This window comes from Podarcis bocagei (genome assembly GCF_964188305.1).
Source record: "Podarcis bocagei genome assembly, chromosome: 3".
In the NCBI taxonomy this organism is placed as follows: domain Eukaryota; kingdom Metazoa; phylum Chordata; class Lepidosauria; order Squamata; family Lacertidae; genus Podarcis; species Podarcis bocagei.
Window position 1 is genome coordinate 49,447,668 of NC_138127.1, and position 15,913 is coordinate 49,463,580.

Genomic DNA, 15,913 nt, shown 5'->3' on the forward strand with positions numbered 1-15,913 from the left:
ATGAATACTATGAATATATAGTAGTAGAAATATCATAGTTCAGTAGTATAAATATGCTGAATTTCAAACACTTAACCTTAAACCTGTGCGATACATAAATCCAAATGGCATCTCTTACCATAACTTCTCACAGTAATGCATTCTTAAGGTACATTTTAAAATTATTATTAAATGAAGAAAGAAAGAAAGAAAGAAAGAAAGAAAGAAAGAAAGAAAGAAAGAATTATTGGACATTTAATAAGGCACATTGGTTTTTTAAAAAAAACACATTTTTATTAAAGATTTCTTGGTTTACAAAAGTATGTGCAATGTTTCTTTTTTCAAGTTACATTTTCTACATATCAGTTTCATTTGTTGAGACATTAGTGTTACATTAGGAAGAAAAGGGAAAAAGAGGTGGAGGGGGGGCATGGTGAGTGGGAGTAGGGAATTGTTTAAGTCACAATGGGCTTCCATTTTCCTGCCAAAGTAAAGGATAAGCAAAGAAGAAGTGAAAAGTCAATATAGTCTGTAGACGTTAGACTGGAACCAAGACAGACCTGGGTTCAAAGCCATAAGGCTCACTGCATTGTTGGATGAGTCACTCTTTTTCCTTCTTACCTCCTTTCTCAAGGTTATTATGGAGATGAAAGAGGATAAAATACCCAGCCATGAGTGGGAGACGAAAATTCAAACGTGATGTGTCAACTTTCCTGAAACATGTGGGCTCCAGCCCAAGATATTTTGTTTCCTCTTCAGCTGCTAGGGAACCATGGAGCAAAATCCACTTAATACAAACCTGGTTATCCTTCCTGAAGTGAACTCTGTTATGCATCTGAAACTGATTTGCAATTCAAAGTCAAGATGCTTTATAGCATTCCTATTTCCTTGTGCATATAATGGGAGTAAGTGCTTCTACTGGCTTCAATTCCAATAACTCTGGCAAGTCTGGCTTGGGAACAACTGTATTCATGATGATATCCTAGTTAGGTGATAATGTCTTCTCCATTTGGATTGTCACTTCTAAAAGTATCTGACAAAGATGAAGATAAAGATTCTTCTATTGTTGTGGAACAAGCTCCTCACATCAACGGATCCCACAGATCTGTGATTAGAATTTTTGTCCACACTTTTCACTTCTGTGACTCTCTCTATTTAGTCACCTAAAATAGGCAAACATAATAAGATCTCTGCCCTGATCTAAATTTCCATAGGGAGGGAGAAAACAAAAGATGAATATAAGGAAATGCATTTATATCTGCTTTGGGTTCATCTCAGTGGAGTGAAGAACAAGTATAATGGCCATTATTATGGGAGCACATGTTGCTTTGTTAAAGCCTCTGCAAGCCACAGTTATTATCATAGAAGCGGTACTTCGTGTACCACATCTATTTTCCATACCAGATGCAAGCAAAGGTTTTTCGGAAGTAGATTTTTTTAAAAAAGGTATCCCAGTTTGCATGGAGGCAACATCCACATGAAGCTATTTCAATCAAAAATTTAATGTGTCCCAAACACAATAAACCTATTTCTTCTCACCCTCATAGTGGCAACTCAAGTAGCTATGCAGAATTTGTTGAGCCATTAATCCTGGGCTGAACTTAACATCTGATAGGTGCTTCCTTTCCCCAAGACAGTAGAGCCAAAAATGTCTTGCACTGCCTCTAAACCCCAGAAATGGTTTGTATGGGTGGATGTAGGGCCAGCATAGCACAGAAAATCTGAAGGCGAATCTCTGCTTCACTTGAGCAGCCTGTTGGGCTCACCTCTGTAAGACAGAACATTGTAAAGTGAAGAAGCTTGGGCTGGGTAGCAGAATGAGTCAAGGAGAAGATGGTGGTCCTTCTCTAGAGGGAAAACTTGGTATAGTCTGAATATATATTTTGCAGCCCCAAGAAGAACTCATTTGCCTGTATGTCATACTCTGAGACAGAACACCAAAGTTGACTCATAGCATCAAGAATCCGCTGATTTGGCAGCAAGGCAACATTGGTAACCCTGGTCTCCATACATCATGGAAAGCCAGGCAGATGTCAATGATATTATTCTTCAAGTGAATTTACAGAAACCTTCTTTCCCAGATGTCATGCCTATGCTCCAGTGTTCATTTATATATCCCCTATCCATTCCAGACAGAAATGAAATATCCTTTGGTGAGTGAATTTCAGTGGGAAATGCAACAATGAGGATTCTCTGAAGACAAAAGTGAAGGATGGCTTGTTTTGAAGTGGTTTTTGGTTCCAGGACTTTGGTTTCTTCTGTTCATTTTGGATTTGTTTAGGCTTCTTTGTGTCTCAAGGCTTATTTAATTTTCAATATTTAACATATATATATATATATTCCCTACTTTTAATGAAATTTCCAAAACTGTTTGTTCCAATCTGGGGTCTTCTTCCATGGGAACTTTAAATTGCTTTCTCTCCCCCCCCCCAAAAAAAATCCATGAACTTTAAATTGCTTCCTAGTTACTATTTTTTTGTAGATACTAATTTTGTATCTAGATATTTTTTCCCCTAAATATCCCAAAAAAGGGCTAGGGAGAAAGTTTAAATATTCAAAAGAAGTTTCAATATTTCAAAAAGAACCTTTGTGAGCTGCCTATTTGTGGGATTCCCATGAAATCGATAACAACAAAGGCTTGGGAAGCCATTCCCCCAACCCACCCCACTTCACCTAAAAGGGCCAACAATTACTGCTTTCTGATTAAATGAGATCATTTTAATAGTGAGAACTATTCAAAATAATGGTCTATTACACCCCACCGAAATGAAGGAGTAAGTGCCTTAACCAGCCACACAATGTGAGGAGAATATTACTGCCCAATGGCAAAGATTGCTTTGAAAATGAACATCATTCTAAATAAATGAATCCAGCATGCCACTTGCTATCAAACTGATTCTTGTTCTAGGGTCAGGACAACTCTTCTGTTTTTTCCAGTTTGACTTTTGGTACTTTTGGTCGAAGCATGTAAATATTATGTTTCCTACAGTAGGTGGCAGAGAAGGGCTGGTTCACCCCCCCCCCCCCAAATTTCTGAGTGACAGAAAGCTAGAGCATTCCACTCAGCCTGTCTACAGGCAGAATTCCCACTTGTTCATCTTGTGTCCATCAGGAGAAAATCTGAAACCCTGCAGGGATTCCCCCTTTGCTTTAACATTTTGTGCATTCTGCTCTCAGCTTTCCACTCTGGCTCTATGCCTGATTTGGGTCTCTTCAGTCGCCACCCACGCATTTCCATTATTGAAATGGATCCGGTAGCAGCACCACAACCCCCCACTCGTTTCTTTTAGGTTTGCAGGGGCCCATGCAAAACCCATGCAGGGACCCATGCAAAACAAAACAAAGGGCATCTAGGGTCCGTTCCTCACCAGATTTAGTATTGATGCATCTCTAATGCTGCTCATTTATGGTGCTTCTCATGTTGCCTACTTAAATTATTTACACTATAAAATAATTACCTGCTATAAAATAATCATGAAAGGGAAATGAACTCCTAAAACCTGACAAGGCAATCTGCACACTGGGTGTGGTGTCGCATTATTGTAACATTTGATGTTATTGTAGCATCCTGTGATGGCCTGTTTGAAAAAAGGAGTGCTCTTGATTATTTGTCTCCCAAAGAGCTCAGGCTGGCGTCTATAGTCTATCTCAGGGATTCCCAAACTGTAGTCCACAGACAACTAATGCTCCATGTCTCTTATACTGTGTTTCATATGGCATTCTACGTAATTCAAATGGTAATATATGGAATAAAAGGAGCAATGCAAATAAAATTTAAAAATATACAGCATCTAGCACAGCAGATTCCAATGCTGGAACGGGCAGAAAATCCATTAAGTGGCCTGCCAAAACTCTCTGCAATTTTCAAGTGGTCCAGGTTGGGGGTGGGGCATTTGGGAATGACTGGTCCAATTCAAAGGCTTATTCAAAAGTTTATCCTAGGCACATGAAAGACAACTCCCATCATGCCTGGCCATTGGCATTTTCTTCTGGGGAGAAGCAGGGTTGCAGCTCAATTCTCACGATCCCAAGTGGGCTTTTATTCGAGGACATCATGCCTTCTTTTTGCATTATCAACACACTGATCCTTGTTTCCCTTTTTTAGCATACATCACAATATTTCCAGGTTGGACCCTTTTACAGTATTACAAATTCAGCTGCCTGCTTCTGGGGCAAAGATATTTGTCTCCTCTCAGTGTATTTATTTTTCACATTTGTCCTGAAGATGCCTGTTGGATATGAAATGTTGGGCGAAGTCATGTTTTATTTCTATTCAAGCAGCCCAGTACACTTGCCACTGAATCTGAGACCACTTCTGAGACCACAGCATGGATTTCTGAAAAATAAGTCATGTCAGACTAACCTGATCTCGTTTTTTGACAGAATTACAAGCCTGGTAGATGAAAGGAACGCAGTGGATATAGCCTACCTTGATTTCAGTAAGGCATTTGACAAGGTGCCCCATGATATTCTTGTAAAGAAGCTGGTAAAATACGGTCTTGACTATGCTACCACTCAGTGGATTTGTAACTGGCTGACTGACCGAACCCAAAGGGTGCTCATCAATGGTTCCGCTTCATCCTGGAGAAGAGTGACTAGTGGGGTGCCACAGGGTTCTGTCTTGGGCCCGGTCTTATTCAACATCTTTATCAACAACTTGGATGATGGACTCAAGGGCATCCTGATCAAATTTGCAGATGACACCAAACTGGGAGGGGTGGCTAACACCCCAGAGGACAGGATCACACTTCAAAATGGCCTTGGCAGATTAGAGAACTGGGCCAAAACAAACAAGATGACCTTTAACAGGGAGAAATGTAAAGTATTGCACTTGGGCAAAAAAAATGAGAGGCACAAATACAAGATGGGGGACACCTGGCTTGAGAGCAGTACATGTGAAAAGGATCTAGGAGTCTTGGTTGACCACAAACTTGACATGAGCCAACAGTGTGACGCGGCAGCTAAAAAAGCCAATGCAATTCTGGGCTGCATCAATAGGAGTATAGCATCTAGATCAAGGGAAGTAATAGTGCCACTGTATTCTGCTCTGGTCAGACCTCACCTGGAGTACTGTGTCCAGTTCTGGGCACCACAATTCAAGAAGGACACTGACAAACTGGAACGTGTCCAGAGGAGGGCAACCAAAATGGTCAAAGGCCTGTAAACGATGCCTTATGAGGAACGGCTAAGGGAGCTGGCCATGTTTAGCCTGGAGAAGAGGAGTTTAAGGGGTGATATGATAGCCATGTTCAAATATATAAAAGGATGTCATATAGAGGAGGGAGAAAGGTTGTTTTCTGCTGCTCCAGAGAAGCGGACACGGAGCAATGGATCCAAACTACAAGAAAGAAGATTCCACCTAAACATTAGGAAGAACTTCCTGACAGTAAGAGCTGTTCGACAGTGGAATTTGCTGCCAAGGAGTGTGGTGGAGTCTCCTTCTTTGGAGGTCTTTAAGCAGAGGCTTGACAACCATATGTCAGGAGTGCTCTGATGGTGTTTCCTGCTTGGCAGGGGGTTGGACTAGATGGCCCTTGTGGTCTATTCCAACTCTATGATTCTATGACTTCCATTCCAGATGCTTTGAAAATCAGTCACCTTTCCACACTCACTTGCTTCATTCATCTCACCATCTCGTGGAGGCTCCACCAAGAGATCCATATGCTTACCAAAAGGAAAACGTTCTGAGTAACTTCACAACCACATTGACAAGGTCAAGCATGGGCTCTTAATTCATGAATGTATATATCTAGTTCTTGATCAGATCCAATGAGCTCTAAAGCAGTAAAGTGATTTTTTTCCATAGCTGTGATTTAAGGCAAGTCCTTAAGAAAACACCATCTGTAGTAGTGCAATGGAAAAATAAGTGTTTCACACTCCATTATATAACTTAGTTTCATATTGCATAAAGCTCAGTCCATAATAATGTTTGGAAAGACATACCCCGAAGGGCAGAAAGTCAAGGCACTTTAGAAAGGATTCTTACCAAATCAGATAAATATATCTAATAAAACTAAAAGTACAGAGCGCATTTTGTTCTCTGCAATACCAGCTGATGTTGGTCTAAATATAGCCCATCTGGCATAAATGGGTTACATGATGTTGTGTGGTGCTATAAAGTTTTAATAGATGCTTATTTGATTAGACCAGGGTCATTCATTCGTAACTCAACTACTTGTGAGTCTTGAGCAATGTGGTTGGTTTGTATTTGGGACTATTAAAAGTTTTTTATTACACCCCATGCTATTATATAGCCTTCCTAATAGTTCCTCCTGCTGCCACCCATTGGCCACCTGCACTCTCAGAAGGATTAAATGAATGACACGTATAAAAACGGCAGCCTCCATTTTATATTATATTCAAGGCAACACAGTAGACACTATCAAAAAGCTTAATATTTTCTCATATGCTCCAGAGAGCAAGATAAATGTAACATCAACAAGACACAACACCTGTGCCCCAGTTCACGTTTTAAAATATGTGTGTGCAATTAAACTGACAAGTAAAATAAAACCACCCAGTATGTGGGACTTTCCAACAACACAAGATAGTTCTGTTTTTGCAGGCTGTGGGTGCCTCTGCCAGTCTGATATTTTGCATCAGGCTAATTGCATATAAAACAATGTCACATGCTATTGTTTTCCTTTGTTAACAGTGTTTTATAGATTGTAATTGTTGCACTGATGATTTGTTAATTATTCTGTATGATTTATGCTGCATTTGTGATGTTCTATTGTTTTATCATGTTGTTATTATTTATTGCTTGTAAGCCGCATTGGGATTCATTTGAATGAGAAGTGGCATAGAAATATAATCAATCAATCAATCAATCAATCAATCAATCTCTCATACACGCACGCACACCCCTCACATGATTCAGGTTTCATACAAGACTAATTTCCTTCATGGATAATACGCCTGGGTAGAAGACTTCACATGTACATATAGTCATATGTGATGAGCACATGCATGCCTGCTTTGTCATGCCTACATGTATCATGAAGTTCCTAATGGCAGGCACTTCCCATGCTGTGTGCATGTAATCAATGAGAAACTCATGCTCTTAACACTCCTTATGCATTTTCTGCTTGAAAAAAAGTTTTCTGCTTTGAAGCAGAATCCATTTGGTACAGTCATATTGTAGGCTGTAGTCCTAAGTCCTGGAATGGCTTCTGTCATCCCAACAGAATTTCCCCACCCACAAGGGGAAACCACAAGAGGAAGCTGGCACAGGCCATCACTAAGTGCTGCCTGGAAGTTCAGGCGGCAACAGTTTACTGATTCATTTGAAAATTACCAAAAGGGGCCGGAGCTATCAAACCACTCAGAGCTGGAGATAGGCACCCTGGATCCAGAAGTAGCCCCAGCAACAAATCTTATTTCAGGGGAATGCAACCCCATCCAGAACAGGCCATCTCCCCACCTCCTGCTATCAAGAACTTGGAACAACTTAAACAGCTCTGTCCTTTCAAATTCAGTTTTGATTTGTTGGCCCACATCCAGCCCATCACTGCCTCCAAACACCTGTCTTCCACCACAGCCATCCCTCCTGATTCAGATGGAACAGAGAAATAGATATGAGTGTTTTCCACATATTGATGACATTTCACTCCAAAGATGGCTATTTTTTCTAGTGTAAGTACTGTGTTCTGCTAAGGTAAGGAAATCTTTGAACACTCCTACCATATCCAGCAAACATAACAAGGATAGGATTGCTTTGCTTGTGCTCTGAAAAGTATCACCTTTTATTGTGTGTTTAACTAAGTTGCTTTGGGCTGATATTGTATTTGAGCATACAAATAACATAAATAAAGGTGTTCTCTGTCGACCAATCTGTGTATTGTTAATGGCACAAAAACCCAGCCATGCCAGTTTGCTGTGGTCAGCTGGCAACCACAGCCCACATTCCAATATAATGCTGGGTTGAAAGCCTCACTTGTTTAAAATAAGATGCATAGTTGTGAGAAGAGTCATTGCTTTCATATATAACACTGACAGAGAGTTTTATCTTCTTTGTTCTCACTACAACAGCTCCTGGTCTATTAATATGCCACATGCGCAAAACATATAGTCTAGCACCATGAAGTGGGAAAAAGTGGTAATGAGGAGCATCTCAAACCTCAGGTTCTTCTGTAAGACACCAAACTAACTCTGAATAATCAGTAGCGCAGTTGGGACTGCAAATTCTAAGTTGGTGGGTGGGGAAATCAGCCTAAATTAAGTAACACACACAGAGAGAGAGAGAGAGAGAGAGAGAGAGAGAGAGAGAGAGAGAGAGAGAGTGGCCCATAAGAAAAATGGCATGTCTGCTACCTTCTCCCACATTCCATCATTAAGACTGGGATTAGATGCAGACTCCAGGACTCCATCAACTCTCTCTCCCCACCCTACCCCACTATCTTGCCTGACGTAGCATTCTAGAGAACTCAAAAGCTTGCACACTTGTTTGTAACATTTTGGTTGGCCTAATAAAGGTATTGCCCAAATATAGATTCTGAAAATTAAGGGATACCATGTTCTGCCAGCTAACTCAACCAAGAACAGTTTAGGGCCATTTCAGCATGTTGGTATGACCTTTTTTTTGCAATCATCCACACATGGCTTTCAGTTAGCCAGTTTTTGTGTGTGTGGATCACTGCAAGTAACAATTACAAATGTTTGTATATAAATATGCACCTTGAGTAGCTACGTCTGGAGTGGGAGAAGGTTTTTGAGATTATACTGGACCTCAGCAGATCATACCAGCAAATTACACATGTTCACTGGCACCATAGGTGCCAGCTCCTGGGGGGCTGAGGCACTTTCACCCCAATGTTTTTTTTAGGGGGGCGGGCCCCCTCAATGTTCAGAAGGCATTTGGCTCTGCCCCCTGTCTCCTCACAACGTGATGTGTGTGACGTCAGTATATTACAATCCTGGTCCCCCTCAATCATCTTGAGAAGATGACGCCTCTGACTGACACAGTGTAGCTTCCTGAACCATAATAAGCTCTGAACCATAATATATGCATTTGTCATCTTATGTTATACTCACTTTCACCATGTCAGGAGAAGTATTGCAACAGTCACCCCTGGATCCCTGGAAATTAGCACCCTTCTTACTTGTGCATAAGCAGAATCAGACACAATCTGTGAATTCTGGTTTTGTATGCAAGGAGTGTAAGAAATATCTGAGCAGAAGAAAAAAAGAGAGGCTGACTTGTTTCTCTTCTTCATCTCTCTCTTATCCCGGAGAGGTTTCACATTATATTAGTGTTACCGAGGGTCCCCTCTGTACTCTCTGCAGCCAGTGCCTAGAAGCAAACCTGATGATAGTCAGTCTCTAAGAATGAGAATGGGAATCTTGTCACAAAGTGACAGTGCTAAGAGCCTTGGGCAGAGAGTCTGAAGTCAGGCAGCTGACAGCAGCAGTGACACCGGACGGCAGCTCTTTTCAACAAGACCCACCATTTCCAGCTGCCCTGAGGTTGGTGCTTCTCAAGGCAGCTCTCTGATCTGACTTTGACAGCATGTCTGGCTCAGCGTCCTTCATTGTACATCTTTCCCCATATGCAGAAGACAGAGAGAGAAAAGGAGAGAAGGCTACACGGTCATTCTCACATAAGCCGGAGAGCTTATCTTGTGACATTACTGAATCTCAACAAGATGATAATGTTTCTGCGTCAGGGCACCATTCCACCGTGCATTTCTCACTCCTTCCTTTAACCCTGGGCATGAACACAACATGGGCTTTGTTGAGAGCTGCAATCATGTAATCTTCCTTACTGGTGGGGGTTGGAACTAGTTCTGTTATGAACAGATGGTCTACACAAAGATCTATGCTTGTGCTATAAGGGACTGCCTTTCAAAAACAGACCAGAAACTTGCATGGGTTCAAAACGCAGAGGCCAAAGTTTGGTTCTCATTGTTCAGAACACATAACTCTGTTTCTGTGTCAATTTCACTGTCTATTGGTTTCTGAGCTCAGCAGAAAGTACTGGTTTTGGCCTTTAAAGCCCTAAATAGTCTAAGACCCAGTTACCTTGAGGACCATTTTCTCTTATATAGTCCTCCCATAGAGGCCTTGCTCTCCATGCCATTGTCTCAGGCTCTTTGATGAGTGAACATGAGTCATGAGTCCTTTCTATTAGCAGCTTTGTGGATGTAGAAAGAGTGAGGAGAGCTGTCAGGATTTATTTATTTATTTTGAACAGTGATTAAAAACTTCTTTAGCAACAGGGATTTGATGTTTAATTGTATTCCTTCTCAGCTCCTGCATTTTAGACTGCTGCTTTTGTTTAATATAATAGTTTGTTATTGCATTGGATTTGGCTTTTGGGGGGTACCCACAGATGGTCAGTATTTTGCACATACCAGAACTTTAGGTCTACACGATTAAAGGTGGATTAAAGCACTCTGTCACACTATCATAACAAATCCACTTTTTTAAAAAAGCAAACAAACCAAAAACTTCCTTTTTGCACTTTGGAAAGTGACTGAAAAATGCATCGAAAGGTGTGGGATCAATAGACGGTTAATGGGAAGATGTGTAAACACAAGCAAATCAGAATGAATGTAGACTAAATTCTCATATACTGGTCCAATAAACAAAACAGAACAAATATTCTGTAAAGTCCAGGCACAGTTTAACCACTGCATAAGTTTTGTGTGAGCAAATCAGGATGAGAGTTGAAGAAACAGGTCATCTGGGGGAGCCCTTGATATTTATCTCTGCTTTGTTTGATGTAGTTATTTCATGTAGTTTCTCTGAGTACCATGTTACTGCAGTCAGGTACATGTAGGGCTGCCTTACATGGTCCAAACATTTGAGTTGGGCTGCATGGATGTTAACTAGGACCGGCCAATACAATCATATTATGCCAGGCCTCCGTCTGGCTTCCACTATTTATTTATATTTTTTTTGCCCCAGTCGATTAGGATCCAACAACATCTGGAAAGCCACAGATGTTGGATCCCTAATATAAGCAATTAGTACCCCACCTGGTTCAGAGGCATTTTTCTTTCTTGGAGTATACATGAAAAGCAGGTAGCAGCATCTAGTCACAATTACATGCTTTAAGATTTCCCAAGTTAAATCAGTGCAAGTTAATTGCATGCTTAATTATCCCGTGATAATCAACAGAACTTACTTTTTATTGCATAGGATTGCAAACAGGATTTCTTTTCTCTGTTTTTGTTGTTTGTTAAAGCACTTTAATCCTACCTCTCCCCCCATTTAAAAAAATAATAAAACCATAGCCCTGCCTAGCATGGCCAATGATTCAGGATGCTGAGAACTGTAGTCCAGCAACATTGCTGTTTTTGTAAGCTATTTTTAATCTGTATTTTATTAAAATATTATTTTTATTATGTTGTATAAATGGCCTTAAGAAAGTTTTTGTAGGGTAGGATGTAAATCCTGAAATAAAGAAATACCACAACAGCATAATCCCAAAAGTGCTTAGTAGTTTGAGCTGAATTATGTCCATGCTTCCTAACAAAACTACTGAGTAGAACGGGATTCCTTCCTTTTCCCAAAATGACCGTACTATATGATTATCCTCTTCTTGTTTTCTTACAGAGTGTAACTGTGTCTTACCAGTTCAATGAACATTAAGCGACTGGAAATTAGAATGTCACATACATAATGGAATACACTGAAGAAAAACAGTGAAATGGGTTGAGAGATGTGAAAGCAGCAGCCCACACTCTCTCAAACAAAATTGTCTAGCAACAGGGATATTAATAACTGCTCTCAGCCATTCTAGAATACAGTATTCTTCCATGGCTCTTGCTATCACCTACTCAGTTTCACTTTGTAAGAGAGACACCATCCTTTTCTTGGGTCAGAATATTTTGGTCTCTTCTAATTCTTATTTAAAACCCCACCACCACCTTACAAACAACGAGGTCATGTCACAAAGTATCAATCATGCCACAATGTCCAAACCAGAATGCCAGGTACCTCTTTACACACCCCATAAGAAATCAGTGACGTCCTTCCTGCTTTGCTACAGAAATGAAGATTCAAAACAAACACACAAAATTATAGCTTCAAACCAGCCTCCCACTATGTAATGCTTTCCATATGCTTTGGATCGCAGCTCCCATCAGCTGTGCTAGTTGGGGCTGATGAGGAGTCACTCATGGGCACATGAAACAGCCTACCAGAAAAAGAAATGTATGTACATCATAGGCACATCAGTGCTTAGTCAATGCAAATGGTTCTGATCAGGGCAATGCCTGCAAATCTGGCATCAAAGTGGTGAAACAAGCTAGAAAAGCAGTAAAAGGCAAGGTAAGCAAACTTTGCAGAAGTGGAGAGCACCTTTGGGTGTAGGACCACACTGTGTAAATCAGGATCAAAAACATGGAATTGACTGAGAAATCATGGGGAGATAAAACACAACAAAATTTTGGGGTGATTTTAGTACTCCTTGGTGCCAGAGAACCCACATTCTTTGATCTAACAAAAAAAGACAATGGAATTTCTTAGGCAGTTTGTGGGCTATAAAAAGACCTCTGTGCATCGCAAGTTGCCAGGCATATGTTGCCCACCTGAGAGAGCGAGTGCTTAAGGTTACAGTGGGCTTATATACTTCAGAGTTAAGCTATGCAAGGAGATTCATAATACCTGGAAAAAGAAGTCCTTTGGCTGAATGCAGGACTGTAACAAAATGAAAATGGGTACTTCTATAGCTCCTTTTATCCACAGATATCCCTCTAGTGCTCTTGAAACCATTAAGATAAATGTAAAAAAGAGAAAGAAACCCTGAAGCACATGATGCTGACAAAATGGAAAGCTATGTAGTTTTCTATTTAGCCAGAAATAACCTCCTTTTTAAAATGACTCCTTTTCAAAACCAATGTCAGATTCTCTGTTGACGTGCATACACAGGAACTGAGCCATTAAAATGCATGAGCCTGCCCCAGTTTCGAAGAGGAGAGATTTGGGATCTTGATGGCTGTGCAATACTAGATATAGGAATGAACCCACATGATGGAAAAGCTACCAATGAATTTCAAACAGATCTTAGAAAATATTAAATGCTCGACCCTGGCTGTCAAATCAAGCAGTAAAATTCAAATATGAGGAATTAGACATCAAATATTATTGCACATCAAATAACAAATATCAGGTGTGAAATATCAAATACTGACAGCACGAAGAGGCAGTAAGAGAAAAAAATTAAGAATTGAATACTAGTCTGAAGGGGAAAGATGTTATGTATATATCATCCCTGCCCTGCAATGAGGCACATACTTATTTCATGTGATCCCCATTTTTACTAGTTACTTGGTTTTGTCTTTCACAGGAACACAGAAACAAAGGAAGTTCCCTTATATTGGTCCATCTAACTCAGTATTGTCTACACTGACTGGCAGCAGCTGCCAGGGGTTTAGGTAGGGTTGTATCCCAGGCCTACTTAAAGATTGAGCCTGGGACCTTCTGAGTGCAAGGCAGATGCTTTACACTTTACATCAGCCTTTCCCAACTTGATGCCCTGCTGATGTTGCAGGATTACAACTCCCATAATCCCCCACCGCAGGCTGTATACTACAGGATGGGGGTTGATGGGAGGTGTAGTTCAAAGATGCCTAGGAAGGGCCGAGTTGTAGAAGGCTGCCTTAAGTGAATCCCATTCAGAGTAACAGAGTAACTAAGTAACAGTGACTTTGTTCTGCCGTCTCTGTTATTTTCTGCTGTGTTTGTGACAGACAGTAAGTGAGGGAATAACAACAGAAAGACAAATACTTGGATGGAATTCTCTAACCGAGGAAGAAAAGGGTTGGCCTTAGGTACATCTTGCAGCCGTTTCACTCTGTCCTTTCACATGAGGAGATAAGATTTCCTAGAAATCTGGCTGATATGGAAGGCTCAGGAAGCACATGGTTGCTTTTTCTTGTTGCCATGTCTCTTGGAACAGAGCATTTCGGAAATTGCTCTTGAGCTTAATTTTCATTTGTTAGTGTGCAGACCACCTTTCTGTATAGAAATCTTCAAGGCAGTGGAGAGAGCATAAAATCAAGCTGTTCTCTGTACAGCCAAGTGTTCCCTTGTAGGCTTTATTCTGCTGTCCTTGTCACAGTGTGTCCGGAAGGGACGACTCTGCCACAGTGAGATCAGGGGAAACTCTTGCTTTGTTTATGAAAGAAACTTTCTGACAATATTGCCAGCAAAGAAAGTGCTACTGGGATGGGTAAAATGCAGAGACATCTTTTTTTTCTGGCTTTAACATTGGAATATAATATTTTATTATATCTTCATCCCATCCTTAGGAAGTCTTGCTTAAATCTTCTCCAGACTGACCTTGGCATAATTTGCTTCAGTTTATGAGTCTGGAAAGGTGGGAATGTTCTTGGGGTTTGCTCTCCTGTTCAGTGTCTGAAAGTCATGTGTATAGGTTTTATGAAAGGACCTTTGTCCTCCCAGGAATGCTTTCAGAAAGCCTCTTTCATAAGTTGCATGTACATTGCATTCTCTCAGTGGCTACAGTACCAGAAACATGCAGCTGGTGTTTACTTTGGGGGCAAATCCCCCCATTGACACCAGTGGGGTTTTTCCTCTCAATGCAAAACCACCTTCTAGATGAGGGATTTCCTTCAGCACTTCAGCAAGGGAAGAAAGGGTTAAATTTCCCTTACACAGCTGACAGTGCTCCTGCTACCCTCAGCCACTGCCATCTTCAGCTGGTGCTAACTGCACCTTTCAAAACCTGCACCTTAACATGCAAGTAGCATCACATCAAATTCGACCTGAAGACTTTGCACATGTGGAAATGCAACCTCACCTTTACTTCGTAATTACAGTTTTGCTGTTTCTTTACAATGACAGGCGCCATCAACGTTTTTGGACTAGTGGGCACATTTGGAATTCTGAGGGAATGCTAGGGGTGCCGGCCACAAAATGGCTGCCATGGAGGGGGCATGACACAACACAAAATGGCTGCCACAGGGTGCATAGCATAACACAAAATCACAGAGAGACAACAACAACTAAGAGCCCTAGGCTTTCCATAGGAAATCGCAGATCACTCTCACACACACAAACATCAATGTTTTTGCTATCTAAAAACAACAGGGAGAATTCCTTGGTACCAGGAAAAATATGCAAGGTAGCTGCACCAATCTCATTTCACAGAGAACACTCAGAGTGTATCTGCATTTTTTTGCCTCATAACTTTCTTTCTAGGAGGGCTGGAGACTTGCTTTTTAAGAAAATGATAGCTTACAGTTTGGAGCACCCACCCAGGGGCCTTCAGAAGTGCCATAGTGCCTATGGACCCCAGGTTGGTGACCTCCATATGATATCAGGAGGAAAAGGACCCAATTGATTTTACAATAATAGCAATTGTGAGGGACACAATACATATGAGAAATAAATGGGAAATGCAATAGTCATGTACAATGCATTATCAACGTCTTATAGTAAGTAAATATGAAAGTAATTATAATATTGTTTATAAGAGCTCTTGTTAAGCAAAAACTAGAAATATAAAACAATATACACTCAGGACAAAAGCAAATTAAAAACAGAAGAAAGATCTAAAGATAAAACAACCCCTAGATTGAAACAAAAAGAACCCCTAATTAATAAGGATTGAGATGTAAGCTAGAAAACCTTTCTCAAAAAATCTAAAAAATGATGTCCAGATTTTAATGATACAACCAAATATCCGTAAACCAGTGGTTATGAATAATGCTTACCAAGTGGAGAACTCCTGCAGGAAGCACCCAAAGGCCAGAACCAGTTGCCTCAGGAAGAAACCTTTAACAGGTGCAATGATTAGAGTTAATGTGGGGTAATGTTGAGAGTATTTTAACCCTTTAATGACTTAAAGGTACCTGAAGAGCTAAATGTATTTAAATGCCTGAACACAGGTGGCAAAAAAATGGATTTTCTCCAATTAGACATTTGCTCTTAGTTACAGCTAAAGACCAGGTAAAAGAGCAGG

General features: G+C 40.6%; 1 long non-coding RNA gene across 1 annotated transcript in view; it reads right to left on the reverse strand.

Annotated features, from left to right (window-relative positions):
* Positions 1 to 15,913, reverse strand: part of LOC308582836 — a 51,089-nt gene extending 35,176 nt beyond the window's left edge. The window contains exon 1 of the long non-coding RNA XR_014005906.1: positions 15,666 to 15,913. This is a non-coding gene — a long non-coding RNA (uncharacterized lncRNA). The remainder of the gene's footprint in view (positions 1 to 15,665) is intronic.